Below are 23,909 nucleotides of genomic sequence, written 5' to 3' on the forward strand. Positions count from 1 at the left end.
TCTCATATGAGCCTCGACAATGTTTGCAAAAAAACAAACTTCGCCATTAAGCGCGAGCACATTGGCTTTAAAAATCCGGGAAGAGGCTGATTGGGAAACGCGCATTTAAGGAACTCTTCAAAGATGAACAGCACGATTGGGAAAGATATATTTAATTCGTATTAAAATATTAACTCGACACCTCGAATCCATGTCAGCCACAGCCACGGTTATGTCAGAACGAGCTGATTCGTCACACAGTCACGGATGTTTAACTCCATAAAAAAAATCCGAGTTATCAAATTCTACTCACCACTAAAGGTTGTTTATTTTGTCCGGTCTGAGTGGTGTCTCATAAGCTTGAGTGCGTGTGAATAAAGTCACGAGTTCAATAAGAAGCAAGAAAAACGACAACGGTGAATCACCATTGGGACAAATTGGCATAGTGTCCAAAAAGTAATTATGATTCACTAGATGACGTGGGTGTCATGAATGTCCAGTACCCATGGGAATAAGCTGCTCCCCAAAAGGGGTACAATGATAGAAGTCCCGTGGTTAAAAGGAATGAAAACCCACTGGAGATACTGCCGTGATGCAGCACGTGGTCCGAAGTTCCAAGTACAGAGAACAAAGTGCTGTTGGAGGATAGGGCCGTGAAAATGGTTTAACTCCAGTGAAACTCAAGTCCATGACTTATTTCCATGATGGTGTAAAATGCGAGCTGCAGGAAGGAAGAACCACGATGGTGTAAAATGTGAGCTGCAGGCAGGAAAAGCCATGAGGGTGAAAAATGTGAGCCGCAGAAGAAAAATTTTCCTCACCCTTCCGTTCCAGCCTTTGTCCTCTTGGCCGGCGAGGGGGAGGTCTTCACGAGATGTCGTCACATAGCAGTGTCGGGCAAAATGATTGGTTTGAAACCAGATTAAAACCACACCTACACTATTGACATTGTTTGACAAGTAAATGGAACAAGGTTCACAATGTAATAGTACGAACAAGTTGGCACTGATCAAAAGTACACTACAACTCCAATATGGGGCCATTCAAAAATTATGTAATGCTATTATTTTAGGGAGGCCCGTTTGGGCTTGATTAAACCTCAAGCCCCTGTCACACCTTGACGATTTAGCCAGCGTATGGCAACGTATCAAAATTTATCTAAAATGCTGGTGTACGCTGAACTATTGATGTTTTTTTTCAGTTTTGGGCATATAATAACGTGTTGGATGTATGCATAACGTATTAGTAACGTACACAGAACGTTTCGATAACTTATAGATAACTTTGTATACAGAGAGTTGGGGGATGTGGGGTCGGGGGAAAGTGTTGTTGCATATGTGCTGTGTTCAGACAGTTGGACGAAGAATGATGGAGGGAGGTTAGTGGGTTAGCAAATATTGGAATTTTTTCACAACTTGTCTTTCTTCTTTTGCTTTGATGATGTTTCTGAATCTATAAGCTCATATGCAGTATGTGCCACTGTCAGGCACAGATGCAAAAAATACTTTCTACATTCTCAAGGAGATTTGATGAAGGGTCGGACCAAAACAAAAAGATGTCAACATCATGCACCACCTCAGTATCCACTAAAGTATAAGGATTGCAAAAATAGAGGAAAAGCAAAGAAAAAATATATCCCTTTCCATGTAAACTTATGTAAATATAGTTTAGTTTGTTCTGTATAATCTACAACTGAAGTTGAATAAACATAGTTATCCCATCTAAACACCTGGCTCAATATGCTGAGAATCCTTGTTGAAATGCTGTGATTATACTGTCCATTGTCTATCAATGTCGTCATAAATCATGTACATTAAAATGATGCCTTTGTTCTTGCATCCAATTTCTGTACAAGCGAGAAGAAGCACTGCCTAAAATCACTGTGGGGAAAAAAAAATCTTCTGCAGACGAATTCTTTTCACAAATATTCATTTTACAGGGACACTGCTTTTTACATGTTAGCTCAATATACTACTTTATAGAAAACCTCAGGTTCGAATCTCGGTCCAGCTATAAACTGTCATCCTGGTGTTTCACATTCAGGGTGATTCATTAATGTATATGCCGTCCCTCGGATGGACGTTAAACTGGGTGTTCTGTCTGCCAGAATTAGTTGGTCGATATTGTAGATCCCAACAGTGTCCTTCCTGAAGAGTAGGCGAGCTCTCTCCGGTACCATGGCAAAATTCTAAATTCCTACCCTAACTTTCTGAGTCAGGGTGGGGTGGTGATCCATCCAGGACTGTTGCTTCGTAACTGCTTCAGCAGCACCAACACGTTGTTGCACAGAACATGGTACATGATGATGATGCAGAATATACCCAATAAATATCGAGAAAGTGGATGCGAAATTTGTGTAGCGTTGCTATAGCCGAGCAAGCAGACTTAGACACCGCCACCAGACCTGCTCTAGCCTTACGAACATTTTGTTGTGAACTGTCAGAAAACTGCCACTTTAAATGCATAGTCAAACAAGAATATACTCCAAATCAAATACATAGCAGGCACAAATAAAGAAAATTGATACCCCAAGAAGGAATTTTGTGGGTTAGACTTATAGCCACTGCCTGAAACCTGCCTCAAGCATTCTGTATGCTTAAAGGGAGATGGTTCTGCAGGTTTATTCTTGTGCTGGTTGAAAGGAATCATAAAAGGGAGGTTCAATAAGGAATGTCTTGAGTTGTTTTATGCACCTGGCGCTTATTGAAAAGAAGAGAGTAAAATGAGTTTCACAACTTATTTATTTATTCGAAAAATTTAATTGGATAAACTTACCATGAATTGTATAAAGATAATTTTGGCTTCGGAACGAAGTACCAGCTGTCCACAAAGTCTTGTTCCGGTTTTGAAATTTTATTGCAACCAAACCAAAAGAGATGCAATAATGCATTTTTTTGCATTTTGTCAAAGTATTCCTGTAGTTTTAGTGCTCTTCAGTGTTCACCAACATATCCCTCATCACACTCCTGATGCAATTGGTTATCCTTGCACAAAGTGTTTCAATGTCAGCAACAGAGGCTTGGAAAACAATTCTTGACCTAGCCCACAAGAAGTCTAAGGGTGTCACATCCAGAAACCGTCGAGGTCATGGAACTGCCCAACCATGTCCAATCCATCCACCAGGGGAATTCTCAGTTCTAAAGGTTGCACTATCTGCACTTTATATGCATGAAAATGAAATCTCTTTTGTACATCTTTGTTTTTATATTATTTTCCCAGAGGTTTAGTTTAATTTTAAGCAACTTTTACTTGTTTTTTTTCTCTCTGGGAAGCGTTTCCATGTTTCAGTGAGGGACAGAGAGACAGCATGAGCCTATTATATATATACCTAGCAGGGACCCATGGAAACATCTGCACAAAGTAAAATGTGACTTCAAGTCCTCATCTCCCCGTCCTTCCCCTCCTTCACAAACCACGTGATGAACCTGCACCTTGTAACCCCAAATCTCAAACGTCCCCCTTCCAACCCAAAGGCTAAAATCCCCTTCCTAACCTCCCCCCCACCCCAAACACAACTCTGCAACGCCACGCCACTACAATTCCTCTATCCCACCCCCACCTTAAATTCTCAATCCCACCCCCACCACACCTCCTCAATCCCACCCCCACCACAACTCCTCAATCCAACCCCCACCACTACTCCTTAACCCCCCCCACCACAACCCCTCAACCCCCCCCTCCCCACCACAATTCCTCATGGTCTTTGAGTGATTCAAGTTGTCCTGATCACAAATGGCTTTAGTTATCATTTACCTGTTCAAGGAGAGATTTGGTTCAGGATGATTAGCATCAAGTCCACGCATAAAGCATCTCACATCAGGCGTGTGACTGCTTGAACCACCATTGCGGTGCTGGGTGTGAGGGAGTACCAGCACATACCTTAGCCGGCTCACACATTCCACAGAAGCACCGAAGTGCCTGCCTCAGTGACTTGCTTTATATAGATCATTAAAAGTAAGTAATGACGGATGTTTTCTTTCACAATTTCGTGAGATTCCCGGAATTACTCAGACAAAGACATTTATAGTGACTTGGGTTTTCTGGATCCTGGTCGAGGTGTTTTAGAGAAAATAGTCGGAAACATTTGACTGCCTCGATTGCTACCGAAAATAAAAAAAATAACCTGGGTTTGAAGCAAAACATGCTTACTGCCTGTGTGAATATATAATACATCGTGGTTATATATGTAGCTCGGGTAGATGCCCATTGCATTTACGTAGAGGACTGAAGTTTAAGGATTGAAGTATGAGGCCTATACTAATTGTGGCCTTCACAAGGCCTGTGATGCCAAATTGGCTCTCACCTTTCAATATCTGATAACACTTTTAACAGTCAATTTGGTTGTTTTACACTGAATGGAAAACATAAATGGAGGGCATGGCAATCATTATGAATATGACATCGTCGAAGATGTCTTTGGCTTCACACAGCACAAACATGGCAGCCATATGATTTATTTTCGGTTGAAATTGTGCGTGGAGTCAGATCAGCTGTCCAACCAATGGGTGAATGGAATTTACACACAAACGGACAGACAAAAGTATTATTAAATAGATAGATGTATGGAGTACAGTCGTGTCAAATTCCAAAATCATCATATTTCTTAACAGCAAAGAAAAAAAATTCGGGAGCAATTAAGGAGCAGGTTCAACATTTTTTGTCGGAATGAAAAAAGAATGATAATAATTTTCCCATAGGTTTGGATTAATTTGAAGCAACTTTTACTTTATAATTTTTCTCTCCGAGGAGCATTTCCATGTTTGAGGGTGGGACAGACAGATAGACAGACGGAAGGCATTAGCCTATTATATAAATATAGATAAATAGAGATTGAGATTAAGTTGAATGAACATGGAAATCAGAAATTATTGTGCAGTGATGCATTACCTCAAAAACCTGCAAAAGTCATAGTCCATAGCATGCCTCAAAGGTCAGGGAAACCCCAATTCAACAAGATCAAGGAAACAAGCAAAAAATACATAAAATGTCAGAGCCCCTGTTATTTCAATAATTTTCCTGCATGGAGTTTAAGGGCAAGCCCATATTTATTACAACAAAAATGGCCGTCAGTCTACCAGTTGGCCATCTTCATTGACATCACAAAATAAAGTTAGGTGCAAGTGTTTGCCATCATGTACTGTGCTTGTGCCACTTTTGAACAAAATCGGACCATGCGTGTCCGAGAAATTATTGAGGACACATTTAAGTCACAAAATTGCCACTTGTCGGCAATCTTGAATATTATCTCGAAAAAGAAATGACACACATATGTAAGCCATCATTCAATATCTGTGTGCCAAGATTGAACAAGATAAGTAAATGCATCTCTGAGAAATGGTTTACGGATGTGTTCAAACCCGGGTTTTTCTTACCAGTAAAATGGCCGCTTGTTTACCTGTCAGCCATCTTTGATCAGACCACAAAATAAAGCGAGGTGCACGTGTATGCCATCATATTCTGTGCTTGTGCCAAGGTTGAACAAACTCGGACCATGCACGTCTGAAAAATGGTTGGGAACACATTTAAGTAACAAAATGGCCGCCAGTCGGCCATCTTGGATCTGTTCTCGAAACAAAATGACGTGCTTATATAAGCCATCATTTATTGTCTGTGTGCCAAGTTTTCACAACATCGGTGAATGCATGTCCGAGAAATGGTTGGGAATGTGTTCAACATGGGGGGGGGGGGTTACAACGAAAATGGCCACCAGTCGTCCATCGTGAAACAAAATGATGTGCTTATGTATACCATCATGTGTTGTCTTTTTGACCAGTACGAATAAAATCGCTACATACATGTCCGAGATATGGCTGCGGACGCACACATGCACTTACGGACACGAAAATCAAGACCAAATCCATAAGCCTCTGTTTACAGATTTAGTCCAATGGAGGCTAATAAACAGCCCAATGTAAAGTGTACAACAAAGTCAAAAACATTGGTAAAGAATTGTGGTCATCGACTTTGGTAAAGATAGAGTGTGGCACACAGTTCATGCATAAAGAAACTGCATGGGCCATGGTGGGATGCCAAAAGGAACATTGCACTATGATAAACAAGGGAAATTGCTGAGTTACAAGTATAATGACGTTTGCTCACCTTCAAAAATGAATGGAGCAAACTAAAAGGGCAGACTCTTCTGCAGATGCTCACATTGTAATTGCCGAGCTGCTTTTTTTTGTAGTTCCTGATCCATTGCACAGCTTGCCATCTTGCCTTTTCTATTCAGAAACACTGACAGATCTTGTTCCAATGTTGCCATGATAACAGCATTGCTGTGGATCATCTCTGCCGCAATGAAAAAAATAAAAAACATGAAGCAAAGTCTAGATGCTCTACACAAAGTGCAAGACTCACAAAATGTACTGTTCAGAACAATGGCTTCTAAATGGAGCTAAACAGGACAGCTGGGACTGCATTCAGCACAGTATGAGATGATTGCAACAAAGGCAAGTGAATACAGTGAGACAGGTTAAGGTTGGAGTTACTTAGCCTGGTGTTGGCACAGTGGTTAGGGCAGCGGCTTGGGATCCAAAAGGTCCCGAGTTCAAGCCCCGTTGGGCCACTGAATTAATACACCAGGGGGTTGACTCAGCCTGTCATCCTTCCGAGGTCGGCGAAATGAGTACCAGTGTACTGGGCCGGTGTATACCCCGGTTAAAATAGGTGTACCATATCCCTGTGTCGTAAGAGGCGACCAGGGTTGCGTCAGGAAGGGCATCCGGCGTAAAACATGTGCCAAATCACTATGCGGATCATACGGATGATCCGCTGTGGCGACCCTGAACGGGAGCAGCCGAAGGAAGAAGGAGGTTAAGGTTGGAGTTACTGTTACCAACTATGAAATGTGGTTTGCCCAAGAAAGATCATGGCAGATAGTGAGACCCAGGGGTTTTGGTGCCTGAACTTCCTCAAAGGGATTGTGAAGAAAGTAGATGGGAGGGTTTTTACAGATGGTCCTTTCATGGAGACATAGTGAAAGTGTGATATTTGTCAGATTTGAAAGACATTTACCAAGTTTTTACCCAGCTTGTGATTTTGTCAAGATCTGAAGAGAGGAAAGAGGCTACTACCTGCCTGTCTGAAGGGTGAGGGGTGTCACGGCAGAAGGTGGCGTCGTCAGCAAATAGATAAAGGGTGTTTTTCAAAGTCAGAGAGATCATTGATGAAGATTAGGAACAGGACTGGGCCCAGAACACTGCCTTCTGGAAATCTAGCCTTGACATGGAGAGGAGATGAAAGGAATCCGTTGAGAATGACACCTTGGCTACGAGAGTTGAGGAGGAAGTGATAGGGTGAGAAGAGTAAAGCGGGTATGTGCAAGATCAGCAGAGCAGGTTTTCAGACGTGTCAGCTGATGCCATCTGTTCCACTTGCAGAATCAGTCGAGGGTTGCCAGAAACTTCTCCACCTTCTCAGTTGCAAAAGACCCAGAGTCCATGAGCAGTTGTGTGCCACTGGGTAGGGTGGGAATAGAGAGCAAGGGGTTGAGGAACCATTATTTGGAAGCAAACACAGAATTTAGGCAATTGGCTTTCTTAAGCGTGGAGTCGGCTGTGGTGCCATTTGAAGAGAGGGAAGGGATTGAGAGTGAGCATACACCAGAGACAGACTTCACAAGGCACCACCAGGTTTTAGAGGATGGAGACAAATTTGAAAGTTAATTCGTGAGGTTGGACAGATGTTTTTGTCTGGCTCCGCTGAGAATGAACACACACCTGTTGTAGGCTTTCTGGAATGTCCTAAGATTGCCTTTGGCCAATGTTGCTTTCCAGGAAGAGAAGGCAAGTTGTTTCAGAGCAACTGCCTCACCACATGATTCTGTCTTCCATGCGTGGGAATAAGAGTAGGATAACTGAAGAGGATATGGCATGGATCTGTGCATAACAGAAAGCAGGTTTCTGTGGGAGAATTCTCAGACTTAGTTTATTTCAGGGGCAGTAGATATAGGAGACCAGTCCGAAAGTGAGATGGCTGATTTTAGTCCATCCCATTTTGCCTGAGTGAACTGCAGACTCACCTGCACTGAGGCAGCTCTCTCAGAATTGCCAGAAAGATGTTGACTCTCACAAGCATATGATCAGATAAAGCAACGAGTGGAAGAAGAGCAGGAGACATTTATGGGGAAGTTTGTCATCACAAAGTCCAGAAATGAGGATTTGCCATTGGGAGAAATCTGGGTAGGAAAGTTCACAGATTGAGTCAGTCCCAGAAGTCCTTTGTTGAAGTGTGATGGCTGGTGAGAGAGGGACCAACACCCAGACAATTTGCATGGTGACAATTCAAATCACCACATATGAGGAAGAGAGAGTTGGGGTAAGTAGTTCAAAGTTGGTCCATGCTGTCTGAGAGAATGATATAGATGTAGTCATTACTGTACAGGGAAAAGCACAACACACAGACAAACATGAAGTGGGAGAGGAGGGGAAGTTGCAGCTAGAGGTACTACTGAGGGTTGGGAGGTGTAAGATCACCACAAACACAGTGAGAAATTGAGTTGTTGATGTAAAGTGCAACTTCGCCCCTGGGGCAGAGTTTAGGCCCTTCAAACTGGAGGAGACACTATCCTGGGAGAGACACTATGGATTCAGGTACATCCTGTTGGAGGAATGGCAGATGATGTCCGGTTTATCGGTAATGACCTGTATTGAGAGATCTGTCTGGTTGGAGTGGAGACCTCAAATGGTTGAGGTCCACACAGTTAGGGACAGGGGAGGAGGCATTGGGAGGTTGCAGAAAGGGGGGAGGTGGGAGGCTTTGTGGGAGCAGGGTGAGGAGGCCTTGAGGAGGTGTGCAAAGGGCAGGTTTTAGTAGGTGGGGTGCAGGGGAAGCATTGAGATGGTGTTGTGAGGGGGAAGCATTGAGAGGGAGGGTGAGGATGAATGAAAATGGATGACAAAATGCTTTGAGGGGGTGGAATGAGTGGTGAAGTGGAAATGAAGTGGAGGGATGCTGATTCCAAATTCCCAAATTGGACAAATGGAGATAAAGATCATCAGATGGGTGTAAGAATTTTTGTTGAAGGCATGGACAAAGGTGGTGCTGTAGGTGCGGGAGGAGGGATAGTGGACCAATTGCTTAGCTGACAGGCAGTTTTGGAAAATAATAATTGTGAAGAAGAAGCCAAATAGATTGTCATGAGGAAGAAGAACACATGGAGTACTCCAGATGGAGAAATATGGAAATTGAAGCATTTAAAAATATTTTTGGACACTTTTAAAGGGAGAAGAAAATCATTTATATTCAATTAATATTGAGAAAAGATAGAAAAGGAATGGAGAACCGCAAGTACAGGCAGAAGTGCAATGAGATCACTGGAGTGGAATTGAAATGAGGAGGGAAAATAGGATAATGTTGAGGAGGTAGAAGTAAAATGTTTTGGAAAAAAATAAACAAAATGAGGAATATGGAGACAAAGGGGACACAATTTTCACAGTTGCTATCTGAGGAACACAGGCTAAATTAGGCCCTGAACAGGAAAAAAGAATCCAACAAATACAGCACAAGTTGTATTTATGGTTAGTGTTGCTGAATGGAGTATAAGGAAACTGAACACAACAGGCAAAAGAACAGAGCTTCATGCTATTCAACCAAACACAAAACCAAATTGAACGCCAAATACAAATCGGCCTACTATTCAGTCAAATGCTGTTTTTCGAATCAAATTCGACTTAATGGGTCTGGCAAGTGAAGTAAAGGTGATGATGCAATGCCCCAAATAGTAATGCATCATCTATCTTGGGTATAAATATGACAGCAGGTCGAGTTAAGGATATGGTGTGTGGTGAGGAGATGGCAAGATGGCCTAGAGGTATGCACATTCACCTCTGAGCTGTCCAGCCTGAATTGAAATCTCTACCCAGCTATTAACTGTCTTCTGGGTGTTTTGTGAGCAGTGTGATTCATCAATGTGTGTGCTGTCCCAAGGTTGGATGTTAAACGGGACGTTCCATCTGCCAGCATTTGTTGGTGGACGATAGTAGGATAGCTGTTGATGGCACCCTGGCCAAACTCCAAATTTGTTCTGGAACCTGCAGTGGGCACTGTAGCAGTAGCAGAACTGCACCCCCAGCAAATGATGTGATCAACAACCATGTGCAGCATAGTACAGAAGAAGAAGAAGCAAAAGAAGAAATTTGTGGTCTATTTTAATCAAAACATCAATGTGGCCACAAAGCACAATTTATGCTTCAAAGTTGGAAGGATGAATAAAGAAACACAACAAATGCTTTAGAAAGCTTTTTGGTGATTGTGCAGTTTACTGTTCTTTAAGTATTATTATTATTATTATTTTTTTACTTCCACCACTGAAGGTGAAGCAGGTTATGTTTTCACCCTTCTCTGTCTGTTTGTTATCTTGCCAAAACGAAGTTTTTGCAAGATTTGTTAGTCAGCTTGTATGTTTTTTTTTGTTTTTTTTGTTTGTCTGTAATGACGTATAAAAAATTCTGCAGAGCACAGTTATCATTGGAAATTTTTGTAACTTTGCATATCAGAGGCCTATAGAGGTCCCTTTCAGCGTATAAAATTTTGAAGGTCAAGGTCACTTTGTCGCAAATCAGGGGAGTCAACGAAACCCTTATTTTTTGAGTAATTTTGATCGGATCGTCTTCAAACTTCATGGGAATATAGTTCATGGTCTGGCGCTCAGCTGATTAATTTTTGGTGGCGATTGGCCTTGACCTTCATGGTTAGCGCCTCAGGTCAAACATATTTGACCCCAAGGTCAAATTTTCAAGTTTTAGGAACCATATCGTGTAGTACCTCAAATTGAACACCTCGATGAGTGCTTTCTAGATATGTCAAGCTTGACACATTATGACGTCATTTGGAGACGTTATGAGGCAAACACATATTTTTCATGGTTACTCTGTAGAACGATTCTCATCGGAATCTCTCGTAGGCAGATATTCCTCAAGGAGTCACTCCTGGTGGATCGCAGCTCTGTTCACCTCAGTGTGACCTTAAAGAAGTCACACGTGGTCACCTTTTGGCAAGATACGGGTCACCTGCAGGTGACATTGGTTTATTTGTTTGTCTGTCTGTCTGTGTGCAGTATACCTCATAAACTTAGGACGGATCCGGATGAAATTTGGTGGGCACGCTGGGTGGGTGACAGGGATGAAATGAATACATTTTGCTGAAGATGCAGGTCCAGATCGGACTACGAGAATTTTTTAAGGGATTCTTCACCATTGAGAGAGAGAGAGCCAAAAATGATATATAGCACAACATCTCAAAAAGTTGTAGACGAATTCGGGTGAAACTTGGTGGACATGTTGGGAGTATGACACGGAAGAATTGATTCAATTTTGGTGAAGCTCCAAATCCGGAACCGGATCTGATAATTTTTTAAGTGATTCTTCACAATTGAGAGATATGGCTTAGCTAATATATAGCACGATATCTCAAAAAGTTGAGGACGGATTTTGATGAAACTTGGTGGCCAGGTTGGGTGTGTAACCACGACGAATTGATTAGATTGTGGTGAAGATCTGAATCAAGATCCGGAAACGAGAATTATTTAATTTTTTAAGTGATTCTTCACCATTGAGAGATAGGGCCAAAAACGATATATAGCATGATATTTCAGAAATGTATTGGGCTGGATATGTTTTCATGGATCATGCCACATGGCAGAGGTATGCGCTCGACTGAGTGCTCTTCTAGTTTCCTATGTTTTCGAAGTGGCTCAATGAAAATTGTGCATTTCATGAAAGTAGGACAAGTAAACTAACAAGCATCATGTACATGCGCAAGAATGACAAAAGACATTTGAAGACGATGTGATTCCTTTCCATTCCATTCTAGGTGATTAAAAACTTCAGGTTAACAGCATTATGAGCAAGTGTTCGCAGGGGAACAATAAATAAGGTGACATAGTTGAATTATTTCTGCATCCACAAAGAGCGCATACAACAGAATTTTACAAATAATTAAGGTACTCATCAATTTTTAGCTAACCTGGAACATCGTTCAGGTGAGGTATGATCATCGTGTTGTCCGTCAGTCAGTCAGTATGTAAACATTCAGATGTTTTCGTTTTCTTTTTTTTTGATGAAACTTGACTACAACCTTCATCACCCATGATGTACTAAAGTGCACTAAACTTTTCCCACCCCTCTATATATGTATGTAATATATATATATATATATATATATATATATATATATATATATATATATATATATATATATATATATATATATATATATATATATATATCTATCTATCTATCTATCTATCTATCTATCTATCTATCTATCTATCTATCTATCTATCTATCTATCTATCTATATATCTATCTATCTATCTATCTATCTCTATATCTATATATATATATATATATATATATGTATGTAATATATATATATATATATATATATATATATATATATATATATATATATATATATATATATGGCTCATGCTGTCTGTATGTTTGTCTTACACTGAAACATGGAAAAATGCTCCTCGGAGAGAAAAATTATGAAGCAAAAGTGCTTCAAATTAATAAAAAACCTCCAAGAAAATTATAATTTTTTGAATTGGACAAAAAAATTTGAATGTCGGCGGTTTACAAGTCAGACCGCTACTTCGATTGCTCCCAATTTTACTTTTCTGTTAAAAAATATGATGATGTTGGAAGTTGGCACTGCTCCATGCATTTAATTTATCTTTATAATAATACGCTGGTTCTTCCATTTGTTTGCATGTAACATTTCTTCTGCCTATAAAAGGCATCATTGGACCATCACCAAGGTCAAATTTGCCTTATGCAAAACCAAGGACTTATTTGGGGCAGCCACTTTCACAATTGCCATGCCCTCCCTATAGGTTTTCCTTTAACTGTCAAATGACCAATGGGACTGTTAAATTGATTATCAAATCTCAAAAAGTTGGAGCTCTTCAGCGTCAGGGGTCCTTTCACTGTGTAATATGAACTGAGGTACCAATTTGAACCAAGGATGTGCTGCGATCTTTGCTGTTAAGAAATGTGAGTTATTTATTTTTTTGAGTCCTTTCAACCAGTGCAAGAATAAAAGGCTTACTTTTACCTTCCTTTTTCTATCGTTCTATTTTTACGGGCTTCCAGCTAGTAATAGTAATATAATTGGAGGAAAAATATAATACAACAAGAACATGTCGGGATCTACAAGCAGCAAAGTTGATTGGTCGAGATGATGTACAATGCCCTAATATTTTGTCCTAGTATGATACTACTAAACGAAAGGTTTTTGAAAGTGCAAAAAGAGGATTTGTGTTCTCCAGTGTTGAAGTGTATAATTCAATTGAAATAAAATAATGATTTTAAAAGTTGCAGAAAAATATCAGAACTTTACCGCCGTTGATGCATCTTTTACACTACCTTGTTTAACACATCACATTAGTTATTCTTGCCTGTTGTGTCGCTAAAACAACACAACGTTGCCTGTTGTTGTGTTGCCTGTTGTTGTTTAACTTGCCTGTTGTGTTGTGTCGCCTGTTGTGTTGTGTCCTTTATGGTGTCGCTAAAAAAACAGTGTTTCCTGGTTGGAATGATTTTCAATTTTGTTTAATTGCCAGACAGGCAGGCAGACTAAAAAGATCATCTCACTCCTCTGCTCATGGACGATCGGGACAAATTCAAAGACAAAGTACTGCTAAACTGCAAGTTGGGGATCAGAGTTGTGTTCAAAATTTAACATTCAACTTAAATTAAGGTGTTCCTCATTTTAAAGTGACATTTGTGGACAGCCAGCCAGACAAAGTGAACCAATTTTTAACCCTGCATTTCGTTTCATGTACAAGGTGCATAAACGTTAAACACCGATGAAATTCCTACACTTTATGTAACATCATCCCACATTGCACCATTTCCAACTGCCTTGTAGAGGACAACTATACAGCAGCAGTCAAGGCAAAATTAAATGGTCAAAAACTTTAAGAATGAGTCGTGATGATTGAGAGGTTTATAAAGTACCTCCACAGCTTGCTCATGCATTTGTCACAATTGGAGTCTGTCAAAGCATTGGGTTTCTTCATAATGTGCTTTGGAATAGCAACGTCTATCATCATGGCTGGACGTTCCTGGCCTGATAATAAGGCTGGGATTGTGATACAAAATTAAATTTTTATCACCGAACAAAAGATCGTCGCTCACCTCACAAAACCTGGTTTCTCACCTTACAAAATATCACATCCATTTCATTTTTTGGTGAAATTAAGTCTGGTGAGATTTGATGAGAATGGCATCGAATCCCAAAGGAAATCATTGTATCTTTTTATAATGGTTATTTCCTGGCTTGTGGGCAGGTGTCCATGGTGTGGATTTGGTACAATTACTCAGTAAGGAATGCCATAAGCAGTAGAAGACAAATGTGAGTGATCGGAGAAAACAATAGTGTGGGTGGATAATTCACGATGAAAGTGGAGAGAAGGTCCTGGTGATATATGTTTTCTATCAGTTCAGGTTCATCCACTCAACCTGAGTTGTGATAAGGATTAAACAGGAGAGTGATGGAAAAGGATTGCATATACAATTATGTGGGACTCCAAATAAATGGGGTGAGTGATGCTTTGCCATAGGTGAAGAGACTAAGCAAGTGTGTACAATAAGGAGCAATGGGATGACAGAGGTAACAAAAAAGTAACCCATATTATCACCCCTCACCAATCTTTTGGCTCTCACTAATCGGTTGCCAAAGGAAATTGCTGTCTGCAAGAAAATTGTCCAATTACATTGGAAAATGACCACAGTCAGTTTTAATTTACATCCTCAATTTATTGCTCTCAAACCCATGCTGTCTCCAGATAGTCTTCATTTCTGTCTTTGTGCAATTGCTTTGTGCAATTCGCCTGTTAACATCCTTCCGTTTGAGTTTTTCATGAGCTTTTTCGGTTTCATCACTCCCTATGAAACAGGCTTACGGCCAGAGGCTGACATTCCAAGTAATTCACCGTTCCAAATTCAAACATCCAAATTTAAAGCTTTGGGGAGATTGCGAGGGCTGGAATATGCTATCCACAATATGTTAACACCATGATGTTCAAATTATGAAACAGTTCGTGAAAGAAAAAAGAAAAACAGTATGTTCTACATGAAACAGTCACACGAGACTTTTTTTTTAATCAGAGTAGATATTTTGGCATCATGATTGAATACCTGAACTTGAATATGTAGCCTCCTTTTAAGTACGGAGCTATAAAAGTATGAAAGATCACCATTTTGAATTGAACTGAGATTGAAGTAATAACATTAAACAACAAAATCAGACTCCACGGTATTGTGGTCAGGGCAGCTTCTCTGAGTCTGGTCAGTCCTGGATTTTGATTCTGATCCTGGCTGGGTCAAACCCAAGACTTTATCAATAGGTGGTGTTGCTTCCCTGTTTGATGCTCAGCATTTAGAGGATAGGGCATGGATAAACCCCAAGGGTTGGCATCAAATGTGTGTGGAAGAGGAATGGGGGGGGGGGGGTTGAGGGATAATACCAGCGCACATAGTGCACTGAAACTTACTTCTTTAAAGGCCGACGGCTGTGTTTATCTCAGGTTGCAGAAGTTGTCCTAAAATCAGTTGATAGTCCCAGAGGATATTGATTAAAATGTGAGAGACTTGGACCCTGTAGAAAAAAAGACTTCTTCTCAATATTTTTAATCACATCCAATTCCCCACCCCACTTCAATCACCCCTCCCAGACCAGTTCACATCTAGTCAATTTTATCTTTTACCTGCATTACTTCCCTGTCCTCTTTTTAATACAGTTCTCTTTGTAATGATCCCATTACTTGCTTTTTATATGCACCGTATGATGCTGCTCAGAATTTTGTTGTTATACTATTACTATGCTTTTCTGTGCATACTTGCAAATGTCAACACAATAGTATTTTGATCTCATTCCTTTTTTTTCTGAAAAAAAACGAAGTAATGGTTAAAATTATTTAAGATGTAATACACAGGTACTTTAATGATAAAAGTGCTCCAGCATTCATAAAATCATTTAAGTAACTGTCTCCTTCTGGTCAAACTACCTAAATCCAGGATCACTGCTCACCTTCACTCATTTATTCCTCTTTTTCCTCACCTGTGGAATAAACTTCCACATTCTCTTCAATCTCGGTCTTTCGTCAAGGTCTTCAAGACAGCTGTTCACCACCATCTCAGATCATCCCCAATCTTTTCTAAACCTCGTTAACCCCCCCCCCAGTGCCGCCTCCTTCCAAATTTCCAGCTTCCCTCCTGAGAGTTTCCTTCTATATCCATCTTGTCCACCCCTTTGTATCCTCTCCTGCCCCTTAATTCCTCCTCACACCCATTGTTTGTCTAAGTCTGCCTCTGCCTTGGCCTTCAATGCTGCTATTCGTGTTTCCCCCCTCTCTCAACTGTTCTGTTTGTCCTGTTGTGTCCTGATAAATTCAATGTGCAAATACCAGCTCTTCTTTGAGCCTCGACTATAGATACAGAAAAAGCCAAAACTTGTTGGACAGGTTGGGTGTGTGACAAGCACAAATTGATTCGATTTTGGTGAAAATCCGGATCCGCCAATTTCTTAAGTGATTCTTCACCATTGAGAGAGAGGACCAAAAATGATATATAGCACAATATTTCAAAAATATGTGTAGGGATTATGACAAAACGTGATGGATGAGTGGGTAGGTGACTAGAACAAGCTGATTAGACCTTGGTTATGGTCCAGATTCAGATCCGTCCTATCAGTGGGATACAAAATGTAAACTGTTCAGCATAGTGTGGTATGACGTGTCATGCTGTAGGATTTTTGTGCTAAAATTGATTTTTTTTCTGTATTGGGTTGTTTTGGATTCCTGCTACAGGAAAATGATGGGGTTCAAATTTTCCGAACCCTCGACCCCCCCCTCCCCTCCGTGGGTGGCCCTTTTCATCCCGGGACCCCCCCCCCCAGACTGTCCCCTCGCCTATCTTCGCGAATAATGATTACATTTTCATGATCTTTGGGTCGTTTTAGGGGTTTTAGATCATACTGACTCCATTCATGACACTCTGGAAGCGACAGAAGTGGCTATTAGCGACTTCTCGTGGCTACTACAGATTTCTGGTGACAATCGGCATCATACTCAGGGTCCTTTTCATGCTAGCCAGAAACATAGTCATGTCGTGACTCTTTCTATGGGTTTTTTGGCATGGGAAAATGATCGGTGCAGTTATTTTTGTGATCAGATTGACCTGTGATGAGATGTATAAACACATAATATTTTTTTAAGTTGCACAAATGTTTGATAAGCGAACAGATACAAATAAAAACAATGGGATACATCAAGAACAAAACCATACAGAACAGTTTAGATAGTATTTCATGGAAACTAATTCAAGATGACAGCGTATTCATCAACCTCATCCTCGTGCACATCTTCCCTTATTATATTTGCACATTCCCTTGTATAACATTTGCAGAGAGGAGTCCAAGGCAGGCCGTTCTTGCAACAACTGCACCTTCCTGTGCAACCTGCTTTCCATGCACATTTGGTGAGTTCAATTACAGCTCGAGGAGCGGGGAGATTGAGACACCTCACAGGAACATAGACTCCTTTCTCTAATTGCCACCCATTGTGTTCAAAAGCAGGAAGATCTGGGCAGTTGGCCTGGTATGATTTATCGCGCATGGCAATATTTCGGACATTTTGAGTCTCGGCTTGATTTTTCTATTGATCTGTTTCCTGTTGGTTTTCAGGCTCTACATGTTGGTCATTTGTGTTGTCATCTGTACCGAAATAATTAGCAAGGGCCCAGGTGTGAGTGAATTCTGTTGAAATGAGACTCTTTTGTTCCACCAGTTGGTTGACAGCAAAACGTATTGGCTTGGTTTTGATGATTGGCTCTTGCAGGTATTTGACTTTAAAGGCTCGTGATACAGGAGAAACAAGCTTGTCTGGGAGCACAAGTGCTTGGTTGACAGGTTCTCCATCTTCTGCTCACTGGTTGATCATGACCCCTGTACCATGGAATGTATTCTGTCCAGTTGGTGTGTCTAAGAGGTCAATGTTATCCACAGCAAACCAGATGTTCACTCCTTTCTTCACAAAATCTGGGAGAGAAAATCCACCATTCTCGTTCATCCACTGAAGAACACCTTGTTGCACGTGCTTTTCAAAGTCAAGGATCCTCCGGTAGTCACTCCCAATGTACGCTTCTGTGAGGTTATTGACGAGGCTCTTATCACGTACTCTGGAATGAATGGTAAGAGGTAGGCCAATTGAGAGGGGCGTCTGGACAGTCTGCTGAAACCCATCATTCTTCTTTGATTGATGCTTCACCTGTCGATCGCTCTGAGCATTTTGGATTAGAAACTGGCAAGCAACATCAACAGATTTGTCCACTTCATCATTGCACATTCCAGAAACTTTGAGAACATGAGGGCCAAAGAGGAGATGTGTTAAGAAGAACTGAAGTAGTGGAGGATTTTCAAAGTTGTCAAAGCTGCCATTGAATGACCATTTTCGGTGCTGCATCATTTCTTCTCGTAGCATGTTGGCCATTTTCCTCAAGTAGCCAATTGCTTCGCCATCATCGAGCAGTGCAGACCGAAGGTCCATCGCCTTGCTAACTGCTGTTGGGAAGACGAGGTTGTCAGGCTCATTTTTCCGCAAAGACTTAAAGAACTGAACATTTGGAAGGCGTTCAGAAATAAACTTTTTCAGGTGCTTGCAGTAGTTTCCAATCTCATTTACTTCCACCTGATATCTTTTCAAAATTGACAAGTATGCATCGTTCACCTCAGCCACACTGAGGATAACCTCATCATCAGTAAGTGTGTTTTGAATGGAGAGTAGCAACTGTTCATCACATGCAGAGTGGATGAGCTCAACATTACTATGCTCTACAGGAGTAAAGGTGCGCTGAGCAGACCGCAAGCATTGTCTATGATAGTACTTTTCAACAGAAGCATACCCAGCGTCCTCTAGCTCTGACACACAAGTTCGGACATGGTCATCCTGAGTCTTGAGCTTTATCTCGAGGAAATTGTCACCCATCCTGTCAGAAAAAAACACGGTGGAAAGGTACTGTAGTATCGTTAGGACACTACAATTTTAGCACAAAAATCCTACGGAAGCTGTTTCAGTGACTCCTCATACCACACTAGCATGGTGGAGGTATCGTTCTACGGAGTGCCATTTTAGTTTCCATGCACACATGAAGCAAAAGGCAGGGTTATGTTATTGGTTAATGCCCGTCTGTCTGTCTTATCAGTATATGATCATCGGTTAATGATGGAGCAACAACTTATTTAATTTGAATGTTGTATTTTGAACACAAATTGGAACATGAATTTGAAGACGTCTTTCATTTTACCATACTTTGACACTGAATTCATCCCGACCGCAAATGCTCAGAGAGGAGTGAGATAATTTTTAAGCTGTGTAGTTACTTCAATATTTGGAATGTCCTTCCATCCGTCCGTCAATTTTTTTTAAAGTGGTGCTTCTTTTAAGTGAACCCTTTTTAAGGGTTCAAACTTCTGAATTGACACTTGAGGGAGACCTCTAGCTGCCTAGCATGACGAAAAAGAAATTCCAAACTGTACCACTATCTTCAGGCACGGATGCGATAATTTTATTTTATTTTAATTTTTAGCTCACCTGTTCGAAGAACAGAGAGCTATAGCAATACCCCCGGCGTGAGCGTCAGCGTGAAAATGTTAAAGTTTTTGGTGCAAGTTATTTAGAAGCTTGCCATTCATTTAATATGTGTACTAGGATGCTGATATTTGGCATGGAGGTTCCTTTGGGGTATATTATTGGTGTAGTTAAGTTGAAATGAAAAAAATAATTTCAAATGTTTTAAATTTTTGACCTGTTTTGAACTTAACTTTTTTTGTAGCACATCAACATTAAAGTTTTTGGTACAAGTTATTTTTTAGAAGCATGCCATTCATTTAATATGTGTACTAGGATGCTGATATTTGGCCTGGAGGTTCCTTTGGGGTATACAATAGGTGTCGTGAAGTTGAAATTAACAAATGATTTTAAATCTTTTTAAAATTTCAACCTAAGATGGTGTCAAAGCCACCCAATGCTCACCTGTTTATACTAGATGCTTGCCATTCGTTTAATATGTGTACTAGTTTACTGATTACAATATACAAATACATATATTGCTTTAAAATTATTTGGATCAGACTTCACTGCAATGCTTTATAAAAAAAATATTATTAGACTAGTCTTTTAAAAACGATAAATGTATAAACAGGTGAGCATTGGGTGGCTTTGACACCAACTCTCTGGTTTACTCTGTCTACCTGCCTGGCAGTCAAACAAAATTGAAAATCATTTCGAACAGGAATCTTACTCTTTTTTAAGGATGTCTTATTGGACACAAACAACAGGTACAAATAATTAATGTAACATGGTAGAAAAAGATGACAAAATAGACACTGTGGAAAAATTCAGTAAAAACCGGAATTTATTTATTTATTTGACTTTTACAATCTTCATTTTATTTAAATTTAATTATACATTTGAACACTGTGGAACACAACTCACAACTCACCTGTCATAATACTTCCAGAAACCTCCAGTTTTGCAGTTCTTCAATTTAAACTGGAAAGCATCTGAAAATGCAAAGCCTGTCTGTGTCTGATTTGTATTCAGACTTCTTCTTGTTCTTCTTCAGTATGTTAAGCATGACAAAAGCATTTAAATATTTTTTTACGATTTTAGGTGACCTTGACCCTTTGACCTCAAAAGAATCACCTTCTAGCGTTTTATTCGTGAACCAATTCAGTCGCCGGAGAGTCCAATAATGTTGAAGGCATTGGTTTCCAAGGCGTCAAGCTGAGCAACATGTGAGGAAAGGGAGCCAGCACAGAGGAGAGAGCAGTTCTCCATCAAACTGCTAATGAAGGCCTTGTAGGTGGATAGAAGTTCAGGTGTGTCAAGGAAGGACTTTGTACGACAGAGGATGCCTCGTGGCTTTGGAGTCCAACTTTTAAATGTAGTTTGCCCAATAAAGATCATGACTGATAGTGAGACCAAAAGGTTTTGGTGACTTAACTCCCCAAACAGATAGTTAAGAATGTAGATAGGAGGGTTTGCCAAACGGTCCTCTCGAAGAGATTGAGTGAGAGTGTGAGATTTGTCACGATTGAAAGACATATTACAAGTGTTTGCCCAGTTTGTGTTTTTGTCAATGTCTGAATGGGAAGGGCTGCAGCCTCCCTGTCTGAAGAATAAGTTTCATCCGAATCCATCCATAACACTGTGAGATATCGTGCCCTATATCTTTTTTGGCCTTATCTCTCAATAGCGAAGAATCACTTAAAATTACAGTTTCCGGATCCGGTTCTTCACCAAAATCTAAACAGTTCTTCCTTGTCACACACCCAATCCGTCCGCCAGGTTTTGTCAGAATCTGTCCATAACTTTTTGAGATATCCTGCTCACAGACAGACAAGCAAACAGAAAAACAGGGGTGAAAGCATCACCTCAATCCACCTTTCATGGTGGTGGTAATAAATCTGGACTTTAAATTAACTGCGAGTTTGATTGAACACCACCCAGAAATTCCAACACCGAACCGCACGTTATCACAATAAAATATCCGTGGACAGTCAACATTAATTTTGCATTGGTAGATATTTGCCCTACTTAGAATAACAGTAACAGTTTATGCAAGTTTCACCTGAGATGTTTATTTAGTCCAAAAATAAAATAAAATATTACGTGTACTCCAATCGCATTAAAACATAAAATCACATCACTTGCGAAATTGGTCCAACTGACTTGTACATTTGTGAACATCCAAAATTTATGTTCACATGGTGATAAATCTGATACAGTATTGTACAAATTTTGCTTTAAATATGCCATTATAAATTGATGCAATCGAACTGAGCTCGTGCAGTTTTGACACGACAGATGGGGTCATGCCCTCTTTGCTGTAGTATTCACATGCTTCTAGCAGGGACATCTGGAATTCTGAAAATACTCCCTTTATTTGGGTGCTGTATGGGCAAGGAAGTGCTTCCTCGCATGTTCCCTGAGTTTATGTTTACGACTAACAACCTTGCATTAAGTTTAGTAATCTGCACACTTATTTCCAAAAATAATGTGATGAATTTGTTTTATGTTCCCAGAGATCAGATGTTGATGTGAAATTAAATGATAAATTGCAAAATGAAAGTGTCAATGATGGTGAATGAAACTGTCAATCAGGAAAAAAAAATGTATATGGTTTTCCACATCTCACTAATTAGGCATGCTGTGATAAAAAGACATAAATGGGTCAAATTGAAAACAGGACAAGAACATGTATGTATATATATATATATATATATATATATATATATATATATATATATATATATATATATATATATATATATATATATATATATATATATATATATCCATTCATCAATCCATTGTGACTATACTCTGTACAGAGCGTTGGTGCTGCCTAAGCAGTCTTCTTGGCTATTGGGCCCAATCCTGGATGGGTCACCACTCCAATACAGGATACCAGCAAGCTGGCACTCATTTTGCTAACTTCAGAAGGATGAGAGGCAGAGTCAACCCCACCTGGTATTAATTCAACAGCCAAGAGGGTTTTGAACTCAGGATCCTGGAATCCCAAACCCACCACCCCAACCATTAAGCCAACACCAAGCATGACTTTGATTAACGAAACACAGGCTTAATTTACATTGAGTGGTCCACCATCTTTGGAAGGTAAACTGTGCTATTTCTCACCATCATCTTAGGTCACCCGCAGTCCAAAACCATGAGCTTTTCTACCCTCATTAAAGCAGTGTGAAGAAGACTTTAATTCCTGGAGGGAAGAGTTTGAGACTACAGAATCTGGAAAAACTATTCCACAGGTGAGAAAAAACGTGGAGTTGGAGTACGAGGAGCTTGTCTCCGCATTGGGGAACAACAACATTATTCAGTTCCTGTCTTGCTTATAGCGTTTACGACTGCTACTGTCAAATGCATATTAGAGCAGGATTCGGTTTTGAGTTTGGTCTGCTGGTTCCATCATTACTGTGGTTCAGAAATACCACTGAATCAATGTCTCTATAGTGGACAGCAGCAATTTACATTGTAGCTTGGGTATTTGTAAATAATGACCTGCTTTTTTCAAAGGCATTGTTTGATCTTTTCCATTCACCAGTGATTGCTTGCAGACGTGCCAGTTGGTTAAATGTCCTTTCCAGAGGATGGCATACTTATTGATGCAATGCCCTGCTTGTGAAGCACTGGTGTGGCAGCGTGTTGGTGGGTCAGGAATCAAACCCAGACTTGTCAACTCAGAGGTGAGTAAAGTACAGTACATCTGAGCTATCCTGTTAGTCCAATATACTTTCATCGCTATCCATTCTTGCTCTAGCATTGAGTCATTTTCAGAGTTGGCTCACTGACAACTCATATTGCCTCACCGACACATTTATGATATCTTACATCCTTTTTTATTCTTTTTAAAAATTACTTCTCAAGGCATTGGAAATAATTCAATCACTCCAGTCATTATGATTTCATTTGAGTATTTTCAGATATAAAACTTTGTTGTAAATTACCTTGCACAGATATAGCATTGAATCACCTGGCTAAAATGCTTGAAATTGTTAATCACCTGAAATCCCATATTCACTTGACGTAACCCTATATCTGAGTTATATTTTATCCACTGACTTTCCACATGTTGTATCCAGAATCCATTAGCCATAACCACTTCCATCTTTTTCAACAGCAACTATTCCTACTTTTCACAAGTGTCACGAATAGCCCAAAGTCTCGCTTTTCGACAGTTATAAACCGCCTTTATAAGGAAGTACCTACTTAAGATATATCTGCGCAATATAGTTCATGGCAGGAGCAACAAGAAAATCGTAAAAATGCTTTCTGTTGCCTTTATTTAGACCTCGGGCAAGGCAATTGTTCATAAATTTTAATGGGATGATAGCATTAGATTTTA

General features: G+C 40.1%; 1 long non-coding RNA gene across 1 annotated transcript in view; it reads left to right on the forward strand.

Moving 5' to 3' along the window:
- The window catches only part of LOC147034543 (uncharacterized), an 83,115-nt gene extending 59,620 nt beyond the window's left edge, over positions 1-23,495 (forward strand). Inside the window, exons 3-4 of the long non-coding RNA XR_015059208.1 lie at positions 22,699-22,815; positions 23,109-23,495. This is a non-coding gene — a long non-coding RNA (uncharacterized LOC147034543). The remainder of the gene's footprint in view (positions 1-22,698; positions 22,816-23,108) is intronic.
- Positions 23,496-23,909: the final 414 nt, after the last annotated feature.

The sequence above is a fragment of the Eptatretus burgeri genome, chromosome 1, assembly GCF_056783735.1.
Source record: "Eptatretus burgeri isolate ZD-2024b chromosome 1, Ebu_testis_v1, whole genome shotgun sequence".
Lineage (NCBI taxonomy): Eukaryota > Metazoa > Chordata > Myxini > Myxiniformes > Myxinidae > Eptatretus > Eptatretus burgeri.